Raw genomic sequence first — 24,405 nt, 5'->3', positions numbered from 1 at the left:
ATTAGCTGTTTGACTTGCAATTCGTTGCGAGAGATCTCGTTCTCTCTCTCTCTCTCTCTCTCTCTCTCTCTCTCTCTCTCTCTCTCTCTCTCTCTCTCTCTCTCTCTCTCTCTCTCTCTCTGCCTTTCTCGTTGCACCTTTTCTTATAATTACTACCAAGCGTGAATCATTTGCTTTTATACGCGTGAATGACGACATCATGAAAGCGAAACACTAGAAAAAGAGAAAAGCATTTTTAAAAATATTCAATCAGGACCTTGAAAAGCGATTCTATGAAGTAGCTTTAGCCGTTCTTGAAATTCTACCTGCAAATTTGCTTTTATTCGCCGAACAAAGACGTAATTCAAGACAAATCTAGTCAGGTACAGGTAAACGGAGAGTCTGAAAGATTACGATATCTTAAAGTGTTTCCAAATAATAAAATATCATTTAGTTAACTTAACTTCTTCTAAACACAAAGGCATATTTAATTTTATATATTGCAATAAAAACTCTATTAGACGATCACTACAAAATGAGTCCATTAAATTTTAGCTCTTCATTATTTGGATTTTAGCTACTCGGTATTTTGAGTTTCGTCAAAAATATGAAACGCTATGTTTTCTGACAAAATATTTAAATAAAGAGATCGGATTTCAAAAGACTGTTATCGGACTAAATTATTTTCATTAAAATTCGTTTAAATTAATATCTTCATTCCTTTCTCTTACGCTTATATAACGTTGCTTTAGTTCAGATGTAAGAGTATTATATGAGAAAAGACAAGAGGAGCGGACATAGTAATATATAAGACTCTAATACACACAGAAGTTTCCTTGGGTCGAGGTAGTTACAGACTACGCTAAGAGACTTAGCCGTGCGATATTGGAGCACACCATATACGATGAATCTTATAAGCAGCTTATATGCAGTTTGTATCACAGTTTAACATGTAAGTTTCTGTGCTTGTCCAGCCTATTACGAAGACCCTGACAACACAAATAATCAGTAAAAGTATGATGTATTTAGAATAACCATGTGTTACCGCACAACTATTATATTATTAACAAAGACAGCAATATTTTTTATATTAGACTGGAGAGAAAAAAAAAAAATATATATATATATACAATCTGGGCTTTTTTAAAATTCTTACAAAATTACCTTCAATTAAAATAATTATTTAACTCTATCTTTTCTGATAAAAGTTGGGTTCCACGGCGATAAAAGATCGGCTGTTTGATGGAAAAAATATTAATCTAATTCTTTATTTCAGATTTATTTCGAAAAGTTTAGTTCTCCGTTTAGGCTGTGTTGCATGGAAACGGATGATAGTCCGATAGCGAAATATGAGTAGGCTACGGGAGAAGCTTCTCACTGTAAGTCCATCAGGGTTTTCATAGTGCATGAAGCGATAGGATTGTAATCGAAGCGTTATGCTGTAAGATGATCTTCATAATAGGTTGGTAACTTCTTTATTTTATAAACATTTTATTTTAACAAAAATTTATGACAAAAAAATCCAGATTATTTTTTCTCCTCGATCTAATACTTATATTTTTAAAATAACGCAATAAAAATCATTTTATTCTCGTCTATTATATTATAAAATATTTAAATAATTTTTTAAATATTTTCTACAGTAGCAATTACAGTGAGTAGATTACGTTACATTTTTAAAATATAAAATAAATATGCGTTTAAAATATAAAGTAGATTAAAAAAAGGTTGATTTTTTAAATAAAAATGATTGTATATCATTTATTGTATCATACTTTATGTCTACTCTGTTAACATATAGTCTTTTTCACATAGCTTTGCAATAAAAGTAAATTAAATTAAATTAAATTAAATCATTGACAATTAAAATAGAAAATTATCATATTATAAAAACGATTGTTCTTTTTATATTTTCTTAACGTATTATCTACCTCTCTCTGTCTTAAAAAATGTTCAAAATCTCACTGCATGAGAGATAGACGGGACCAAGTTGGAAGTCAACACTTAACGAAGGAGTATGCGCGACAAGATAACTTATTTATTTCCTTGCACGCGCATCCTCTGCAAAAGGAGGAGCGCGGAAAGTGCGACGTCCTACCGAATTCTCTCATAAATATTCAGATTTTCCGCGGCGAGTTCTAATATTTATTGCATCGTCGTCGAGGTGCGCGACAGCGTTGCGGACAAAGCGTAGTCCGAGGTGACTAAGCGGCAATATTGTGGCGCCTCGCCGTTGGCAATACGCCATGTGCATCTATTATAAGTCCGGGTTCGTAGCCGCAAGCCGACGCGTACCCTAGACCTTCACCTCGAGTTTCCCTCGCAATCTTGACGTACGTTGGTTATTGATGCTTTTGTCTAATTCAAACGGATTACAATTAACACGATTAGAATCTTCAAATTACACGCACTTGCGTAATTACGCATTTATCAATCATCAACAATTTTGTGAGTTTCGTTTTTTGCATATAGTGCTTTTTATTAGATTTACTCGAAGTTAAGAATATTTTTAATCATTTTTATCATTTTTAAAATCATTTTTATTCTAATATTTCTTTGTTCTTAAAATATATTTATTATTTAAAATAAGCAGCTAATGATCACTTAAAATCATTGACAAATAATAATAGAAATTGCGGAATATTTGTATATTTGAACAAATAGATTAACAAATAAAAATTTTAATTTGAAATGTTTCATAATAAAATATGTTACTTAAAGAAGTTTAATTTATTTTCAAATGAAAAAAAGTTTCTGATTCATTGCTGAATTAATGAAGCTATATTAACGATTCGCAGAACAGAGGGACTTGAGTACGCTTTAAAAGTGCGTGACCGTCGTGTGAAAATTTAACACGCGTGTGATGAATCTGAATGTCACAACAGTATTACTTTCATACTCAGACCTTGCAATGCAAAGACGATGGAATTAGTGGACAGGCTGACAAATGTGTCAGTCATGTAGCCTTTGAGCGACGCAGGTAAAAAAATATTAATTTAAAAATGCATGCCAATCCATTCTAAAATTGAATACGAAAAAGAGAAAAAAATGACACTGATAATTCATTTATTTCATAAAATAAAAAATCGTAGATAAAAATTAGAATTTACAGAACCATTATAAAATTTAAAATTGAACAGGAAAATTACTATTGTAAAATTCTCAGATAATTTAAAAAATTTTTTTCATAATTATTATTGTAAACTTTTTTTTTACTTCTGTTTAAATTATAAAGCGATATCATTTTGATGTTATAGAACGGAAGTTATCTCAAAAGAATATTTGTCGCGTATAGTTTTTAATTAAAAAAACTAATTAATATCCTGGTTGATATTGTTGAGAATGTTAAATCTTGCAAAATGAGAAAACAAAAACCACGAGATAAATGCATGTATCTTGGAGGTAGCATATCATGATTAAACGCATGAAGGAGAGAGAACGTGTAAGTTCGTCCTAGTAAAGACTATGTCTATAAAGTAAAGAAACGGCATCTTGCATGTGATGACGGAAATTAGATACCCTGTGCAGGAACGCTATTATATGGGTAAACTGAAGAAGGCCGATCCCTCTCGAATATCCATTGAGGTAAGATTTTGTTCTACGGGGCGATAATGTTCCGTACTGAAAGGTTTCCGCGCAATATTGATCCGCCATGATTGGTGCTTATTGTATGTGAAAGTTTCAGCGCACCACAAGGGAACAAGCGAGACCATTTTCTATATAAAATAGTCCTCTCATCTCAGGACACTAGATTGTTATTAGCCTTGTGAATAGCAACACCGTTGCTATTTCTAACGATAAAACTATACGCAGATGATTTCATCAAATTTAAACGATAATGCTGCAGAATGTGTAAATTTTCATATTCTACGGTAATAGTATTTCTCTGAAAAAAGATTTGCCGTAGAATATATTTCATGGTAACATATTTTGATGCGACGGTATTTCGCGCGAGAGTGAGCAAGGATATTTCATTCGACGACAAAAATGTTCGTTGATGCATCTTCAAGATGAGAAATACTTTTATTGTTAGCTATAACAAAGATGATTTCAACAAACAGCATTTGAATTCAATTTATGTAAAATATGTAATTATACCTGCCTTTAATTTATATTTTTTAAGAAGACAAGAAATATGTAAATAAAAGATATAAAAAATATAATATGTAAATTTATTATTTTATCAAAAAATTTACGTAATTGCTAAAACAATTACATTAAATGGTACATTTCTATACAAATATTTTCTATATTTCCCAAAAATTAATATTATTATGATTAATGATAAAATAATCAAGTGGCGGCTATTATAAATTCTTATTTGCACATAAATATTACATAAATTTTTCCATAAAAAAGCTATAACATTTTTTTCCAATTAATTTACACAGTAACTTCTTTGCTACTTATTGTTAAAGAACAATCGTTTGTGCCTGATTGTAAAAATCTCCTGCATGACATCTATGACTCTACCAGAGACGACAACCATCAGCTCATCGTACTCTCCTATTCTAAGCCGGTCGTCAACTTCTTATCTGGAATCGGTCGTCTAAGCTTTGGTTGTAGAACAGTACTTACGACTGGCACAGAGAGGAAGCTCACGTTGCATGGGAATTGGATTAACAGCCGGAGAAACGGTAAGAGCAATTTCCGCGATAGTATCTGCACACGAGGAAGGGCACGAAACCCTCTGATACGCCGCGTGGTAGAGCAGCTGATAGTGATAGGAGCTCGTGAGGGTGATGCGATGTACACGAGACTAATCCAGCAGCACGCAATGCTACCTGGCAATAGTGTCTCCTCTAATTTGCATCGTAATGTCTAACCCGTTGTCCGACATTTCTTTCGGATCGTATCGAGATATCATTACATCATCGTAATTTCGCAGATGACATCGCGACGATTTCACAAATAAATCAGCGTGATATCTATCTGTTTCATCACAAACCCTCGTGTACTGTTTCGTCTTGATCTAAATAAATGATTGATCCGACAAATGTAGAATGGTACCCGAATGAACGATGTAAAATCGGATTAATAGCCGGAGAAACGTTAATAGAAATTTCGACGATGGTATCTATGTACGTTGTAGGGCGTGGTGCAACAATACATCTTGTTGCAACTAATGGATGTTGATGTGCCTGCGTTCGTACGGCCTATCGAGCTTGTTTGTGATTGCCTTACGGCGATTGTCACTGTAGTACAATATACTGTAGAATTGCCCCTTTGTCTTTGCTTGTGGTTCGCCCGCATTGCAGCATAATAATTTCATACTACATTTTAAGATATTAATTATATGATCATCAAGAGTTGACTCCTTCTTCCTTCTCGTAATAGAAGTCGTAAATAAAATTTGTAAAATTGTACAAATAAAACGATTGTGATATGTACAATTATGTGTAAATAAATTCCACGGCTTGTAATAAATTTTTGACAGCGATATATCAAAGAAGCTTATAACGCAAAATCAAACAGACATATATATTATTCTGAAAGGTTCTGAAAGGTATATCAAATCGATTATTATTTATTGTCACTATCTTAAGCTTACTACTGACCTGAAATCATTTGATTCTCATTTAATTAACTGTTTCAAGCTTTACGTCTTATCGAATGTCAGTCATTTAGTCATAGCATGGCGGTTATATAACGTTCTATACAATACTCGTCTATGCAGCGTGGAAATTGAATTAGTTGCTGCTGGAACGGTGAGAGCAATTTCCCCGATAGTATCTACACACAGTGTCTAGGTCAAAGGAAAATGATAAACTCCGCAATAGATTGTGCAACAATGAAAGTAAACCGATATACGTGTTACTCATATATATTTTGCAGCTAAATTCCAAAGCTTTTTAATATAAAAATAGGCTGACAGACAATGTAAAAATAAAGTATAAAAAATAAATTATAAATAAATAACAACATAAATAAGCAAAGAAAATATAAGTTTATAATTATATATTTTGTATTTAAATATTTCATTATATGTATATAATATTTATGTGTTGTATTATTATTTATATTATACGTTTATTTTTAATGACTCAATAACGCTTAAATATTCCGATCATATTATATATACATTTAAATGTAATATCTTTCTCTTCGTGAAATGTTGTACAATTTCATCTCTTCTCCTCTTTTTAAAACAGTATCTTCTAAACGGAGTGTCTTCGAAGCTCAATCCGAAATCTACGAAAATCTATGTATGACTTCAGGACATGATCGCAAAAAACTCGGAAACCACGGAGGATCAATGATGAGAAATCACATGAGTACAGTACACGAATAAAAAACAGTCGTTGAGGTATGTTGCCATTAAACGTCTATCTCGCACCTTATCTGAAACCAGCCGCCGGATCCAGCCATAGGACAGCGAATTCGCGAGTTGCATAGGAATTGGATTAGCAGATAGAGAAATGGTAAGAGCAATTTCCGTGATAGTATATCTGCACACAAGAGAGAGTGAGAGAGAGAGAGAGAGAGAGAGAGAGAGAGAGAGAGAGAGAGAATGAGAGACGCGAGACATTGATACGTTCCTCCGTAGTAGGTTGTCCCTGCAACAAGCGGAGCGTCCCGGTGTTAATTACGCGCAATTGTCTGCGAGATCACTGGCTTCAGCCAGCCAACGAGCCAGTCAACCAACCAACCGTTCCTGTACTCTACTTGCTACAGCTTATAACGAGATACGTTGCTGTATACGGTAACAATCATTATCACGCTCATGGTAACGCGTCGCCGCCACTACCGCGATTACGGAATGGTAGCAGCACGCGTTTAATCTCTGGGCCGGCTTATAGGCACACTGTTTGTGCTTTTGCGACCATCGTATCACGTTACCGTAATATACCTTATGGTGAACCAAGCCAATCTCTCGAAGAGCAGATAAGATCTTATCAAGTCACTATTGAATTATCCAATTCTGTTTATTACAAAGGATTTTTTTTTAATTGTCCTTTATCTCCGTTTACGTTTGTCTTATATATTATTTGAAGAAAAGTTGTTCTTTCACAGTTGTTCTTTCAGATAAAACGAAGAAATACACGTAGAAGAGTGGAAAAATAATTTAAAGTGAGCAAAAGTGGGTTTTCTCTTAAATAAGTAAGCATGATGGATTGCCTGATCTCAATGTGGAAGACATATTGGAATCCAACTCAAGAGATGGTTTATCTTTGTAATGTTTTATGTGTCAAATGTAATAATACTTGACAAAGGATATCATCGTATCTATCTATTATATTTTTCAAACATTTAACAAATATAATTCTTAAAAGAAAATTCTTCTTCTAGTAAAAAATTGTATTATAACTAATCGATCAAAAGGGTAAAAGCATTCCCATATCAAGTTATTTTAATTTGATTAGTGGTGCGTTCGGGGAGACGCTATTAATGCTACTTCTGTCATTCTATTTTCGTTGTTTATTAGACGTAAAAATAGAATGACACAAATAGTGCTAATAGCGGCTCCTCGAATGCACTTTAGATGATAATATTGGAACAAAGATTTGTCGGAAGATAAGTTGCTTCAATTTAAAGAAATCCCAATTGTTTCGAAAATAATATTGCATAGTACACGGGAATACAAATACCTATCCGAAGTTGCACGCATATCAGACAAGGTATAAGAAGGAATGAAAAAGCGTGAAAAGGCGTGGCAAGACATTTGTGTTCCATCTCTTCTATCTACAATATATAATATCTTCTTAATTATTATTAAATTTTGAAAAAAAGATCTGAATAAAGTTCTGTAATTTTATTCGAGAAAAACTTTCAAATAACGATATAATATGTAACGCAAAATTTTAAGCATTAACAGACATGCAGGAGGTGTGTACGATAATGCACGATAATATGCGATCAGTAAAAGTTTTCTGGTTTACGAGCAAGATAAAAAGGTTTAGACAATCGCCGTGGTTCTGTCACAGCATTACGACGCGATTACGACGTACAACATGCGGCTGATTATGCCGTTGCGGTGGCTTATGCACGTACGAATATGTACATACATTGTGCATTAACACGCTATAGTATAATAACAGTTTGGCTAGCGTATGTATGAGACAAGACAAAAGATATAGGCGATCGCCACGTTAGTTAACGTATCATTATGATCATAGAATGGCAGATTGTGGTTGGTTAACTGACAGTATGATGAACATACCATGGGCAACGTTATGTTAATATTATGTTGATATCTAAATAGAACATCATCTACAGTATCGTTGCGGTTTATACATAGTTTAAGGTGTCTTTTTTGTAATATTTCTAAATAGATTTAATTTTTTGATAAAATTAAATCATTATCATGCTCGACCAAGCACCTATCTTTACTGTAGAATACTGAATAATAAATCGCACCGATTTGGCGGCGGTATTTTTAAATTTAAAATGATTAATACTAAAATATACATACCTAATATAGAATTAGAATCGAAGCTTCTATTATTGTTTTTAGTCATGCAAACTCAATTTTTGTTAGTTATCTTGGACAAATGCAATAATAGAAGTCGAAACGTGCAGAAGATACTTTCTGGAAATATTGATATAAATTAAAAAATATTTTTATACTTATTTAATTATATTGCATTAATAAGTTTAATTGTATTTAATTATAATTTAATTTTTGTAAAAAATTACAAGAAATAGCTCTCCTTCAATTAAATTTGTACAATATATACTATTATATGCATATATTTCTGTAACAAACATGTATAAATATAATTTTTTATTTTCTTTCCTTGTACAAATAAAGTATAAAATTATATCTATATATTTAATAATATTGAATTAATTTACTTTATAAAAAATTACAAAAAATGTTCTTTTTCAATCGCATTGCATTGTACATCATACAACAGTCAGTGTATTATATGCAATAAACGTATAAATGTAGCTTCTGAAACAGTTTTTGTATATATATTTTGTTTTCCAGCATAAGAATTGCATTTGGAAGAAAAACTAAAGTTGAATGCCTAGCATAGTAAGTTAAAAATAGAGATTGCAGAAAATTTTACCGCGCAGATAATATCGGAAGAAGCTATTTCGCGAGCCACGCTTGTGAGAGTATGTATGCCATTCGGGATATAGGTTGGATGGGACTTAATTACAAATATAATTAAAACACAGTGTCTGTTTATAAACCAATTTTGCAAGTAAAATGCCATACGCGGCTTCTCTCGTTATCACAAAATATAAATATGTTTTGCGTATCGCGCGCTAATAAAGAAGTGAAATAATTTATACGTAAAGTATAAAGCTCGCGCGCTCGCTAATGTTTAAAAATAATGTTTCCAGTCATCGTTTGTTATAATCTTAATTGCGTGCTGGTATACGAGCATCACGCGTGGCAGAGGGAAAATTTTTCGTACACTTCATATTTCGTAATACAAGATTTATTCAACGGCGCGAGCGCGAAACAATTCTCTCTCGCTAAAACAAGAAATATTGTGCATAATGTATACATATGAGCTTTAATTAACCTATTCACAGATATACACTATGGTTGGAGATAGAAGGAGATTTAATTATTCAAGAATGAGAGAGGTAGGCGCGGGCGTGTTATATTCCAGTCGCGTCTGCCTTAAACAATTCGTCCCTTAGAGTCGCGCCAACTAAACTTCGATAGTTACCTAATTTTAAATGAAAGGTTAAAGGTGCCGTCTTAATTTAGACAATGACAATCGTGATTGAATTGAAGACACAATATATATCTTTTCTCCTCAGAAAGGAATATATACTTCGAGATAATACAGAATTTAATTAAACTTGATACTGATTTTTTATTTTGCCAGAGAATGAGATAAATAATTAGATTTTTCGTACAATAGTTGATATTTAATTACAGAAATCTCATAGTCTAGACAACAATACAACCTATTTTCTGCATCAAAAGCATTTAAGACGGTCCCTTTATTCACAACGGAATAGCGATCGTCAATAACATGCGATAAAATATGTTCAATGACTTTGAAAGATATTGCGTGCTTTATTTAAAAGACAATAATCATATATGTTCCACACGCTGTGTGTGGCCGCACTGCACGACAATCGACCATGCTTATGCGACGTGTTTAATTAAAGATTCGGTGCAAATGAGTTTCGCGAGCACGTCGTAATTCGTACCTCTTAACCGGGTCACGAGGACTCGCACGGGTGCACGCATCTTCTGCTGATTATGGCCCGACAGGGTAGAAATATAGAGGTGCACTGTAGAACGAAACAGTATTGCAGCAACGCGGACCGTGTTTAACAGCTTTAGAAAACCTTAGAAAATTACGCTTATATAAAAGTAACGAAAAGAACTTCGTTACTCGCAAACTCAAAGAGATTGCTCTTATATAAAAGTAAATTTAAAAAATTTACGTTTAAGAGATAAGCTAAGATAAAATATATATATAAAAAAGACAATAAAATATTAATAAAATTCAAAAGATGTCATTCCTCCCCAATTTTTCATGCTTCCGTTGGATTTCAAGAAAGTTGCAGTAGATAAAATATTTTCTTTAACAAAAATATTTAATTTTATATATGAAGAATTATTAAACTAAATTCTTCTTTAACTTGGTTATGAAATTAAAATCTTGCATTTTTCAAATATTTATAGAAAATGTTTTAAAGAATTTATAGTACAGAGATAACGTTTTAAAATGTTAGTAATGTAAAAATTTCACAAAAAAAGTTACAATGTCTACACAAGGTTGCCTAATGCGCGGCAAAATGGACACAGCGTTATTCTTTTGTGTCGAGCGGGAAAAGTAAAAGAATGGTAGACATGCAAAAAAAAAACTCGCAATTGCAGTATAAGAAGATTGGCAGGCAAGGTATAAAGCGTATTATAAAGCGTTTTATTAAAGATCTCGCGCGAATACATTTCGCATGGCTGTCGGAACTTTGTGACCGCCGGTCATCTCGTTGCATCGTGCGCAATGCGTTTACGCATACTTTACGCATAATATGTGCGCATAAATTCGCGGCTTGAAAGCGCATCTAACTGAAAATGAATGGCTCGTGTTATAGCGTAAATTAAACTTGCACATGTTTCGCTATGCGTTTGTTACTAAAATATTGGCGAGAGTTATGAGAAGAAAGATAGTTTTGGAATGGAATGGCTAGAAATGATTGATTTCCTGATACTGATAAAATGATTTCTGCCTATGTCACATAAATAAATCCGACTGGCATAAAACTATTTTCGCATATATGCTAAAACACACGATATATCATTAAATTATGATGAGCGTGTTTGCCGAATGAATTAACGTCGTGCGCGTTTTTATCTTAAAATTCCTCGTTAATATTCACGATGTGATTGTAATTTTTATAAATATATTTATTGAAGTTTTATCGCGTTATAATCGACAGAATGTAATATAAAACTGTCGCCGATATCAGATGGGAGCGTCTTATTTATTGCATTTTCGTGTATTACAGTGCACGCAAAAATGCTAACGCGTGCGAAAAGTTTAATGCAATCACTAAATGGAATGTCTAACAAAGCAGAACTTTGAATTGTATATTCTTGTTTAAAAAAATATATAATTCTACTTTGTCTTTTACGTTATTAATTCCAAATTAGATAAGCGAAATAAAATAACACATAATATATGTATATACTCGAGTAGCGAGAATATTTTATTCAAAAGACATCGCTGTATTTTTATTACACTCTCGAAAAATTGGATTCCCAATTAAAACGTAAAAAAATGCAGGGACTGAGTGACTTCCCACGCAGTAAATCGTAAGGAGAAGCTACTGCAACGTGAAACTGCAATTCCGAGCAAGTCGAAAGTAAAACCACAGCAGCGACGCACGAACGTGGGTAAAATTTCTCGCGCACTCGGATTTCCGCGTTCCTCAGTTTTGGAAAACAAGAATTGAAAGCGATCTCCGTCCAGCAATTCCTGCATCATACGCATATCCCACACAGCAAAGACAAAAAAAGAAAGAAATTCTGCAGGACTTGTAAGAATACCTTCGGTAGCAATATCCCTGAAATATCTCATATAAGAAAGAATATTTTCATATTTACTAGGATATTCCGCTTTTCTTTCGTTTTATGGCGCTTAAAATATTCTCACTATCATATGAATTTTCCTTAAAATTTTCACACATCTCTCGTTGATTTTTTTTTTTTCGAATATTCTATATAAAAACACTTCATATAATGTATTTTTATAATAGTATTGACAAATAATTTAAGAAAAATCGATATATATATATATGTATGCAAATTTGCGATTCAATACATCTCGCAGATATTTGTGCAAAAGTAATCCGAGCGACGCATGTCTCGTTTGCAAGAGACAGAGGGATGCACGCCCGCGCTTACGAGATAGTGCGTGCCCTCGACGCGTCTCAGCGGTGCACGCGTGACATGCATTAATGCAACGCGACTCGGACGACTCTCGGCACTCCGATCTCGGTCTCTCGTAAAACGCTGTAGTGCAGGGCGTGATTGCGCCGCACTTAATGGGCCTTTAACCCCTGCGCGCTCCAGCGAACCGTTCCACGGCACGGAGACTTCCGGTACAATTTTCCCATTGAAGACAACCCCGCTGCCCCATTAAAATCCCCTCTCTTCCCCTCTCCTATCCTTTCTACTGCCCCTCTTGGGCTACGACGAGGCGAACACCTTTTCTCCTGCAGAACCGCCTTGGACCGAATGAAACTATAGCTCTCGAATGCCTTTTTCGATTTCGTTTTATTGTTGCACCATTTTGTGCTTTTATACTATTATTGTGTTTCAAAAAAATGAAGACACAAAGGAAAAAATTATATCTGTAGAATTTAACGATGAAGAGAAATTTTTAAAAATCCAGTTTATCACACTTTTAATTTTATTTTTAACTTTTGCGATTATGATAATTAAATGATGATAATTAAAAGCTTTCGCAAAAAAACATTTCTCGCGCGTCAATTTAATTATTTTGTTTTCAAAAATAATAATTATCATTAATTTACTGATAAATTTCCAAATCATTACGTTGCTGGGATGTGTTTATTTTTAATTAAGTTCGTGACTTTGATGTGAAAGATTTTAATTCCGCTAGGAAACGGTTAAGATAGCCTTGCGTCTCCCTTTTTTTTTCTCTTTTTCTCTAGCCCCCTATTCTTGTTACATCGTTCCCTTCGGTCCCCTTCAACGGATATGATGAATGGGACACTGAAGGATCGGCAAACCCAAATCGAGCAGCGAATTTTATGCTGTTGATGCACACGCGCGCGCGCGCGCGCGCGTCTCTCCCGTCCTTTCCACGACGTGACGGAAATTAAAGGGGCCGTAATTAATCCCCCACCCCTCCTAGGTGTTCCGAAACCTTGGTATCCGCTTTGAAGCGTATCTCCTCATGTTACTGAGAGAACGTTGCCCGGAATTACGTGACTGTACTACCGACGACTTTTACATTCACGTCAGGATGCCTACAGCCTATTTATGATGATAATTTGGTCGCTTCATGATCGAGCGAAAGAGATTCATAACGTTTCCGTGGTGTCATCGGAAAATATTCGGTGTTTCCACGTTCTCAAAAGTGTCAAGGAGATATGATCGCTTGTTCGAAAGCGTTTGTATGTGCTATGTAATATACTTTCGCTCATAAAAATGCGGACTAAGGAAGAAGAATGCTTGCCTTGCAAGTTACAGAGTTTCAACTTGCTTGTCGTTGTAATGTACACAATTTTGTAAAACGACTGCAAGGTACAAAATTACATGAGTTTTTAATGCAATGGATATACATCATTACGCAATAATACGGTTTGCTTACGTAAGTAATTAAGAAAGTTTTAAGCTCGCATTTTTGTTTATGATTCATTTTGAAGAAAGTTTGAATGCTACTTTATTATTTTGTAATAAAATCATGATGGCGACATTATTTATAAAATTATTTTCGTATGAAATTTATTTCGCTACATTTATTTCTCTTTAGCCATAATACAACTAATTTTCTGAAGATTTGAAGCGATCCTCTCTTATTTTGATTTATATACTCGTTACGGTAATTTTATTTTGTTGTATTACCGAGGCTTCCCTGCCAGCTACTGTTTATCATTTCAATGGAGAGAACATTTTCCCGTAATAGATTAATTGAGTATTCGAAAAAAAATGGTAGAGACGATCGTACTCCTCGAGTGTTTGGATCGGTGGAGCATTCAGTCTGTCTAGAGAGAAATCTTATCGGCTATAACAGGTACTTTAACTGTGCCTTTCGTTCTTTCATTTCATTCCAGCTCTTCAGTAAATATGACGAATGAGAGCGAAGGTTCCATGAGTGGTCCAAATTGAGCGGCGAAATTCCCTACGTTGATACTACTTGCGTATAGAGGTATCATGGTTGAACGACGATGATGTAGCGGAAATTGAGCGAACGAGAGATAATTAACTCCCTTGGCTGTCATCCAGAATATCTGTATTTTCGTCATACTTTTAGTAACGCCGCTCCGCGATTACTTCCGTCTGTATTTTCCGACCGTTTCATCGACGTTGTGAGAAAAAAATTTATTTTGAAAATACATTTGGTTTTTTTTTAAACGAGATCAGAGCAGATTACTTTTAACACGCGCTACAGTTTGTTGTTTATTATTCATTAATGTACTTCTTTAATCTCTTTGACATTGTTATTCCCTTTTAGCTGACGCGTTAAAAAAATATGTACATGCGGTGTACATGTTTTTGCTATACTATCCAGCGTCACGTTATGATTTTTTATACTGAAAATTTTAAAGATAAAATAAAAGCATATTAATATTATCCAAATGATAATTTCAAAAATACAGCAAGTAAAAATATAGCACTGTATGAAAGATTAAAAAAACATGAAAATATTATAAGCACAATAATATATATTATATTTTGTATTCCGTTAAATTATCCAGTACATCATGAGAGACAATTCGCAATGAAGTAAAAAAGGGAAAAGTGCAAAATTCACATTCAAAGTAAGGCAACAAGTGATTAAATGCGTAAGGAATAAAAATCACGATCCCAGGATTATCGCGTTTCGCATTGACATTAAAAAGGGACAGTCCCGAATTAAACGAGCGATCAGCTTCTCTATTTAGAATACGCGAGTTATGATAAGAGTTATGACAATGAAAAGCTGTCGCGGATTCTTAACGTGGAATGCTATCGTAACGAGCCTCGAATCCGACGTGTCGAGAACCTTAACGTCCATTTTCCACTGTGATGTATTCGTCTTGATTATTTCCTTCTCGAACGTCGTTGTGCAAGCACTCTTAAGTTCAACGTTCGTTAGCTGCCGTCAAAGAGACACGGAGGGACTTTGATTCTCAACCGGAAGCCTCTGGAATCGACAATCATCGTTTGTGTTCTCGTTTTATGTCTGTATATTTTTTCTTCATCCGAGATAGCTTGAGAAAACATCCGCATTTTGCTTTGCAATCTCGTCAGGCCATGGAATATTTGCCATAAAAAAATTCAATGAAGAGGAATCTCACTTTGCGCTTCAATTGCTTCAAGACTTTAATGTAATTATGTCGCCAAAGTTGAAACATAGTTGAAAGATTAAATGTGCAAGGAAGATCATGACACAGAAAGACAGACAATATTAGAATAGAAAATATAGAATAATTAACATTTATTTATGAAACCGAGTATGAAACCGTTTTCCTTCCTCTTTCTCATACTCAATCTTTTTATTAAATTAACATAATGTATAATTACAGATCTACCTCACGTGAAATATTATAATTTTACTACTAACGCGCCGATCGCATGTCCGGTTGCAATTAATCGATCCTCCTTTCTGCGAGTTCGTGAAATTCGCGGCTGCTCGAAAACTCCGAGATAGACACGCCCGATAAAGCTAGTGGTCAATTACGTATCGTACAAACGAGGGCCTGTTGAAACAAACTTGTACGACTGGCACGTTTGTGCCAGAGCCTGTATGAACCGGTCGTCGGGCTACTTAAACTCGCGTGTAACGCGAGTTGAAAGGCCATTTGAAATCCGAGATCCTTAGCACAGCTGTCTCCCTGCATAGTCTCCGCGTGCTGGTTGCCGAGTTGATGCCTCGCCACAAATTCAGAATGGAGAAAGAAACCGCATGGCCTTGTATCACGATATTAATTGAACTGCCATCCGCGCGATTCGATAATCAAAACGCATCGTCGTTCGGTACGGGCCACTAATTAGGCAGGCGAGATGAGGCGATGCATTGTTCCCAGTTTGCGTTCCAAGGGATCACGGAAATTAGTTAATTAAATTAGTGGCTGCGTGTGCTATCAATTGCCGCGATTTTTGTTGTCTCAACGGGCGTTTATCGTATTAAATATCAAGCTATTTTTATACTTTATTTTTCAAAAATGACTAAGGACATTTTGTATATCGCTCTTATATTTCAAAAGTGAGACAAAAATGTGATTTTTTTTTTATCTATTACGATGAATAAGTTACATAAACATTATCTTATCACGCTGAGAAAAAAAAATAGTTGTGGCAATTATAAAGTACAACTCTAAAATTTAAATATTTGTAACTAGTTTTAAAAAGTAACGAGAAGTAAAGTAATACTGAATATAAAATAGTAATATAAAAATATAGTATTCAGTACTTTAATTCTTATTACTTTTAAATTATTAGAGATGCTAATTTAGTAGTTGTTAAAATTACATTTTTCTCTGAGTGCAGTCATCAAAAAAGTGAACTAACTTGACTTCATAAATCATCGAAAGAAAGAATTGTTTTTTAAGAATTGTAAAATAAGATATTTTATCATGTTAAAAATAAAAATATAAATATAACAGAAATATAAAAATATAATATAAATATAAATATAAGTATCAGGCTGTTCCTCGCCTTGGTGAAATCTTGGATGAAATGAATTGCAATGTTCACTAAATGTTGATATTTTAATAATGATCTACACTCGGAGATAACTTAACTTCCGTGTTTTAAAAATATTCTCTTTGCTATTTAATTAAATTCAATAATCTTCTGTCAGGTCAAAAAATAGTCTTTCTCTTTTTCTGCGAAACTTAATTTTTTAAATTGTGTTACTTTCAAAGTAAGAGAACAATATATAGATTGCTGAAAAGATGTCAGATTATTTTACGTTAATATTTCGAAATTAATATTACGCGCCTCGCATTAATTAGTTTGGGCTCTGTGCTTCCTCAACCGTATTCCCGTTTCACAGGCGGTGTACATGACACGTTAGTAACTTTCGCACGAATTCCTACGCCATTTCGGTACCATGTTCATGCCTGATAAGTAACACTTAGCGAACACGCAGTATCTTAGCAATTTACATTCGCCAGCGTGATGTCGTCGCGATTGGAAACGAGTATTACACGAGAGTCTCGAATACGTCGCTTATCGTCGATACGAGGTATCGCGAACGCGATAAACCACGTCGTGATTAGGAATGACCCTGCATACGCGCTAGGTGCGATATTTTCCGTGAGAAACTCGAGGAACTTCTCTTTCCGGTGTCTACCCAAGACAAAGAGCATGGACTTGCGCCATTCATATGTAAAATTAATCGACAAAAATGAGAGAGATAAGACGCGAAGATGGTCAGTCTCTGTATCTCTTTTTATTCCAACCAATCACAATATCTTAGCGTTTTCGAGTACAGTGAGTTTAAATCCACCCCAGGACTATTCTCAAAAAGTATCGCATACGAAAAACTAGAGAAGTGCTATAATATATGTAACGCATATTATAGTATTTCTCCAATTTTTATGCGATACTTTTCAAGAATAGAGGCCCAGGTTGAATTAATGACATCACTTGCTCTACTTCGGTTTCTGATTGGAACTATAATATTTACTTTTGGGTTGATTGATCTTTCAATCATGGGATTCAAATTCAATCCACTGCATTCGAAAATTAGAAAGAGAGAATTAGAAAGAGAGGAAGACTCCCTCATCTCATTTTTGTTGATTACATTGGATAGACTATTAATTATTGTTAGATATGGATGATGCAGTCTACGCTTTTGTCTTTGGTGTTTACCGTGCGAGAATTGCAAGATCGCAGAATCGCGTGCGGCAAAATTTTTTTCACCGGAACTATAACTACTATCGCGATTCCGTCCGTCCTTTCGCGGACGGTCGACACGCACGCGAATTAAACCGACTGCTATTTTTCCAGGCGACGAGTGTCGATACTCGCGCGTATATCCCCGGGAACGGCTGTCCTAACAGGTTTCAACCACGCTCCACATTCGTCGGAAGGGTCAATGCACTGCGAGAGCGCGGTATCAGATACGATGACAATGCCGATATTTTGTCACGCGGCGAAAGTGTCCGCGATATTTCAGGGTAAAACAGCCTGGGAGAATCCGGGTAGCGCACGCGCGCCGCAATAAAACGCGTGATATTTTCTCCCGACGGAGATATTGAAACGCTCTTCGCCATCCCGTGATCTCGCGAAGCGACGATAAAGACGGACAGTGCTCGCTTTTGCGACCAAAGGAAAATCCTTTCCCGCGCGAAGAAGCCCGTTTGTTTGATCGGGCGGAACGGTGGTCGTGTCGTTATCAGGATAAATAACGATAATTTCGTCGATTATTCTCCGTCTCCCCATGCTCGTATCGTAAGCGTTATCATTTTGAGACGAAATTGCGTCGATAATTCAATCGGTGAAATAATAAATAATGCTTAGCTTATACAATACAACGGAGTCCTGGCGTCGCACAGTTCGAAACTTTATCACTGTATAATAAGATCTTTGCGTGACGTGATGTCATTGCGTATCGTCGACCAACCGTGTTATCAGTTGTGCAACGCAGTAGTTTCAGTGACGCAAGAATTCGCGAGTAGTTGATGAGTACGAACCGACGACCGGCTGCTGTTCAAGAAATTGCGGTAAATTAACTAGATAATCGCTGTTTATCACGCTCGAGATATGTTGTTTTGCTAAACGCTAGAATCAGTAGCTTCTGCTTCAAATAATCCACATGATCTTTTTTCTCAGCTAGAGACGACTTTTCTGACGACTTCGTAATAGAATTCTTCTTCATCACCGAGGTCTCCAATATTAGAAAGTAAGATGTGTTTAAATTTAATTTATGTAAATTAAACTTTGCCGGTATATAAAGAGATAACAAAACTTAATTCTTCACAAAGTATACTTTCAGAGAAATTTAAATCCTAACTAACGCTAAATGAGAAAAATTAAGAAATATAATGGTCAAAGGAATATTTTCAGAATAAATGTTTTGTAAAAAAGAATCGTTTTTATATATTCACTAAGAAATTTGCGATTATAAAAATAATACACTTAAATACAAAAAGAATTTTGATATATCGTCTTTTTTATAAGTCTTGAAGAATATCAATTTAGTTTTATGAGTGTATAAAACAAACACGTTATTACGACTAATTATATAATGCTTCTTCCACAGGGACAACTAAGAATAGGTAATATAAGGATAATTAAGCTTTTAATTGCGTCACGTGTACTCGAGAAACTTTGTTGTCTCACTTTTCGTGACTTTAGTTAAAGCTGTTTTTAACGCTTTCAATTTGTTTCCGCGTAATTTGGAAGATGAGCTCGTGACACTGCAAATTACATAGAAATATTGATAATGATTCTTAGAAACAGCATATAATTGAGATTGTTTCATAATATGTTATCAAAATCTATATCAGATTTTGATAACATATTCTCTAATCATCTTCCTTCTAATAATATTCGCAATTTTAAAATTATACATAATCTAATTTCTGAATTTAATACGTTCAAATCCTACAATTTTCAATAAAAAATACGTTATAATATAATTATATTTTCTTCTAAAATTTATTTTCGCAGTTCGATTCGCGAATTCTTTTAAAATATCTTGAAAGAGACAAATATAGATTTTGGAGAAAATGATAATCATCAAAAAAGATTGTCGATCATCAAGAAACTCTCCAGGAGAAATTCCTACCACTTTCTCATCGTATTTCGATCTTTATCTCGTGATTTTTCTTTATCACGCGAGGCGACTGCAAAAATTGTCTTATCGGCGAGTCGTAAAGGCACAAATTGTACTAAATCGCTAAGAAGACTCGCCGAACACTCGTTCCGGATCGCAACCCGGTTTTCTCGATATTCTGTCGGCCTCCGTCTCATCTTACGTTCATTTAAGATCGAAATTAATTACGACGTGGTGTAATAAAGGAGATGCATACTTTTATGAGAGAGCCGCGGAACAAGGCGATCACGTCGGTTCTTAAAGTTTATAAGATCACCTGTCCTTCCTTCGCTATTTTCTTCCTTGTTCTCTCTCTCTCTCTCTCTCTCTTACTTTCATCTTCTCTTTAATCTCATTTTTAAGCTGCGTGACATACTTCTCGCTGGTCATATCGGCATAATCAGTATGAAACGTGATCGCAAACATTGCACTTTTCATTTTCGCTTTCTATAATAACATCACGATTCATTCCGACGCAAATTAAAATAATTAAAGATGCTATCAAGGACATCTATAGAATATATATCTGTATAAAATTTAGTATCGCTGTTTATAATAATTCTTAATAATTACTAAACCATAAAAAAAAAATAAAATAAAAAAACAGCCTTCCTTCGTTGCACGCGGTAATCTAGCAATGGATTTATTATAATAATTTTATGACCAACGCTGGCATCGAGGATTATCATACACAAATTGGCGGCACATAATTTCCATAGGAATGAAAGATCGCATAAAATTTATGTGTATTTATGGATAACGCCATAATCGCTCGTATGTATCATAATATTATATCCATATGCAAATGTTACATTATGCAATTTGTAATGTTCATTTGTTCGCGAGACTTTCGTACGAACTGCCCGAACAGTAATCGTGCAGAAAAATTAGTTCCGGGTGATTTATGGGCGCGTTCTTCGGTGAAAATCGATTAAAGCGGGTAAATTCTTCCTTCTCTTTAAAGGACACTTCGACGATGCTTCCATTTCTCATCGGACGAGTGTTTGGCAATTTAAGAGTACATTCGTCTCTCGCGACGGGTGATTACCCTTGCAGATTTGCAGTCTGTCTTCGAATTACATCTCGCTACCCTCAAGAGCGCCCGTTCTCGATCATATCCATGTAATCAGACGATGCTCTTCGTTTGCGTATTATTCATAGAACGATCGATCTTCGAATGGCGTACTTCGTTGCTGAGATTATCAAGAAACTAACTGTATGCATTTTACTTTTTAAATAATGGATTTGAATTATGTAACTTAAAGATATTAAAAAACTTGACTATAATATTTTGAATATTTAGCATCACGAAATAATATATAATTATACGAAATGATACATAATTATAATAATAAAATATTGGTACAGTGCTTGTATTATATTATAACTGTTTAATGTTTTATATTATAAAGATTATTATCTAACAAAATAATTCTAATTAAAACAAAAATTAAGCAATGCATAACTTATATGTATATTTTATCAAAATAAAGACATTTGGTTGATAATTCTACTGATATTTACACTATGAAATTATTGTCGTATCTTGAAATTACAGCAGCGCTGCAATACTATTTATCGGTGCAAACGATTCGTTTCGTATAATTTATAGCTTTATCGATCCCACGAAAAACCCAGTATCATTTAATTCTTGCATCGTTTGCGACACCGGAGTCTTGCAATCATCATTCCCGCTTTCAGTTTTAACGATCGGAGGTGAGAAGTCAGGGCCACACCCTCACAGTTTCTCTATAACTGTATTTTTCACCCTCAACCCCCGGTTTTTCCGCCTGACCTGCTCGTAAACAATGAATAATTTATTCTCCCGGGCGATCATTCTCTGCTTTCGTAGCTGTCATCTTGTCGGATAGAAAACGAGGATTCGGAGAGAAATAAGAGAGAAAAGGAGAGACTCATCGATGAGATGCGTGTCGAGTCGCGTAAAATCGCGCCGTCGTTGCAGTTAAATAATTGGATATTGTCAAGAAAGAAGGGAGCCTTGCTGCTCGTTATATCGCGCGTTCGCTTAGACGAGAGAAGAATAGCGAGTTCAATAGACATACCCTTCGGATCTCGCCATAATACGGCGAAGGCGGAAGAAAGCCACGCTAAATTTAGCGGCATTATAAATCTCACCTTCCGCTTCTCCCCTTTCGGAAAGAGAGCATAAGTCACGATTATGAATTTTACATGAACAGTTCGAGCAGAACTCGCTTATAAAGTGTAGCGACAAAGAATAAGATGGTTTTGTCCAAGACTATGTGAAAGAAACAAACAATTGCTTGCATAAACCGTCAGAAATATACGGAGAAAAGGGAAAGAAAGAGAGAAAAAGAATTCACATCGACTGATATGACATATGCAAAGGAAGCTCCTTGCACTTATCTTACGTAACTTTTGTCACATAATCAACCCGTGACAGGTCCTTACGCAATCACACTACACAATCGTCCTCTCCTTTCCTGCCCTTCTCCGAGTGGGTGCGCCCTGACACACAAATCGTCGGCGCGCAATCTCTGTGTGCATCAAACGAAAAAGAGTACGTGATAATGCTTAGGTACCAAAGGCGACGACAGGTCGTTTGCATAGGCTCCGCACATTCCTGGCATACCGGCACGTCCCACCATCAAACACTTTGTACCATGTCGCATATTTTTATCCACTGTATAGCAGTGAACGAATGTTTTAAGTTCGTACACAATGCCATGCCATACCTTCGTTCTTTCTATGCTTTTCGTTCATTTGCTGACATCAGTTGCGAATTTTTTGAGAATTTATTAAAATCATTGGAGTTCATAAAAGATCAAATTTTACATAGATCGGTAACAGTCTGGCAAAAAGCTGATTCTAAACTATATGTGTAATAATTTCGATATATCCTACATATTATGTAGCTAATATCAGAAAAAATAAAGAATAATACAGGAAAAAATTGGATAATAGTCGAAATATCGGTAAAATAAATAAAAAATCTCGCAACATGTAAGGAAAGGTCGGATGATATCGGACAGCTAGTATGAGACAAGGATTGTTTAAAATTTTAGATGCGTGGAATTATTTGTTAAGTTACTAACAAATCCATGTGCATATATATGAGACTGTTCCATACTGAGATAAAAAGCCACAATTTTTACGAGTTATTGTACATTTTGTTATGTATACAATTATTTATGTCAATACGGAGTTACATAACTTCATCAGTCACATTATTAAATGTAAATAGAATTTCATTTTTACTTCGCTAATATAAAGCATCTATTATTCTTTAAATTATGGATTAAAAATATTTTTTATTTTAGAACTGTTGGTTTCATACAATGTTTTTTCGTTGCGCGTTATTTGGATAATATCATATATGGAGAATGAGATAAATCATGATATGAAGAGGAAAGCATGATATTAGCTGTTAAGAAAGTAAAAAATAAGTAAATGACAATAAGAGAGGCGAGTGACATAGATAATAGTATAATCTATCAAAAAAACATATTTTTGAACAAATATATTTTTGTCTAAACTCCAATTTACAAAAACAAGAAAATATAATGACATTTAAAAATATAAAAATCTTGGTTATTTCCATTTTTAGAAAAATACATTAAAAGAATGTTTTGATATAAGAAGAACGTTTCATATTATGTGTATTGCACTTAATTGTTTGTCAGGAAAATAAAATCTCGAAAAAACCTAAAATATCCGATATTATTCGAGTGGTCGACCTTTCCCTACATGTACGACGGTGATATTATCATCGTCGATTTATTAGCGATTTAAATGCCTCGGGAGCATTTTTATTTCCGGGTTCAGAATGTTAACGCGCAATGCGACAGTGCGACTGGTCAGGTATTTTCCTCTTGTATTTTCAATCCACGATCCCGAGGGTGAAGTTCACTTTACCGAGCGGGAGCATTCCGTGCCGAGACTAAGTAACACCATGGAAAGTTTTCAGGATGCGTTGTTAAATTATGAGCCTAATTATGCAAAAATATGCGTCCGACCAGCAGAATGGAAAGCGACGGAGTATCGGTATTTCGATAGAACAACGAATAATCCCATACCTCTCGAGTTCTAGTTCGTTTTTGTCACTTTTTGCGCTAGAAAACACCGGAGAAGAATCCTTGGCTCGTTAGCAATAATGTGTTCCACGACAGGTACACGTCACATTGCGAAGATTCTGAGCTCGTCTCATATTTGCGAAACTATCGCGAAAATGGAAATATCGTCGGTATGTATCGATGTAAATTTGCAAAAGATAGCTTCATCTATGCTGCATTTACAGAAACACAGCAATTATAATCTTTCTCAATTCGAAATATAAGATATTGTTTATTTAAAAACAGAGTATGAAAAAATCAAGCTAAAATTTAATGACATACAACATTTTTTTTTTAAATAGCAATTAAGCTGAAGCGTCGAGATGCTACACTGAAAAAAAAAAAATCGTAATTTCAAAGAAATATCTCTTTGCTCGTATTCAAAAAAATTTCTTTGGATCAATGAAAATTTC

At 34.7% G+C, this 24,405-nt stretch overlaps 1 protein-coding gene across 1 annotated transcript in view; it reads right to left on the bottom strand.

Moving 5' to 3' along the window:
• The window catches only part of LOC105154354 (dystrophin, isoforms A/C/F/G/H), a 462,027-nt gene that overhangs the window by 10,731 nt on the left and 426,891 nt on the right, over positions 1-24,405 (bottom strand). The window lies entirely within an intron of this gene.

Source organism: Acromyrmex echinatior, chromosome 2 (assembly GCF_024713525.1).
Source record: "Acromyrmex echinatior isolate Ae372 chromosome 2, ASM2471352v2, whole genome shotgun sequence".
Taxonomy (NCBI): domain Eukaryota; kingdom Metazoa; phylum Arthropoda; class Insecta; order Hymenoptera; family Formicidae; genus Acromyrmex; species Acromyrmex echinatior.
Note: the sequence above shows the minus strand (reverse complement) of the source record. Positions and strands in the feature narration are given on the sequence as shown.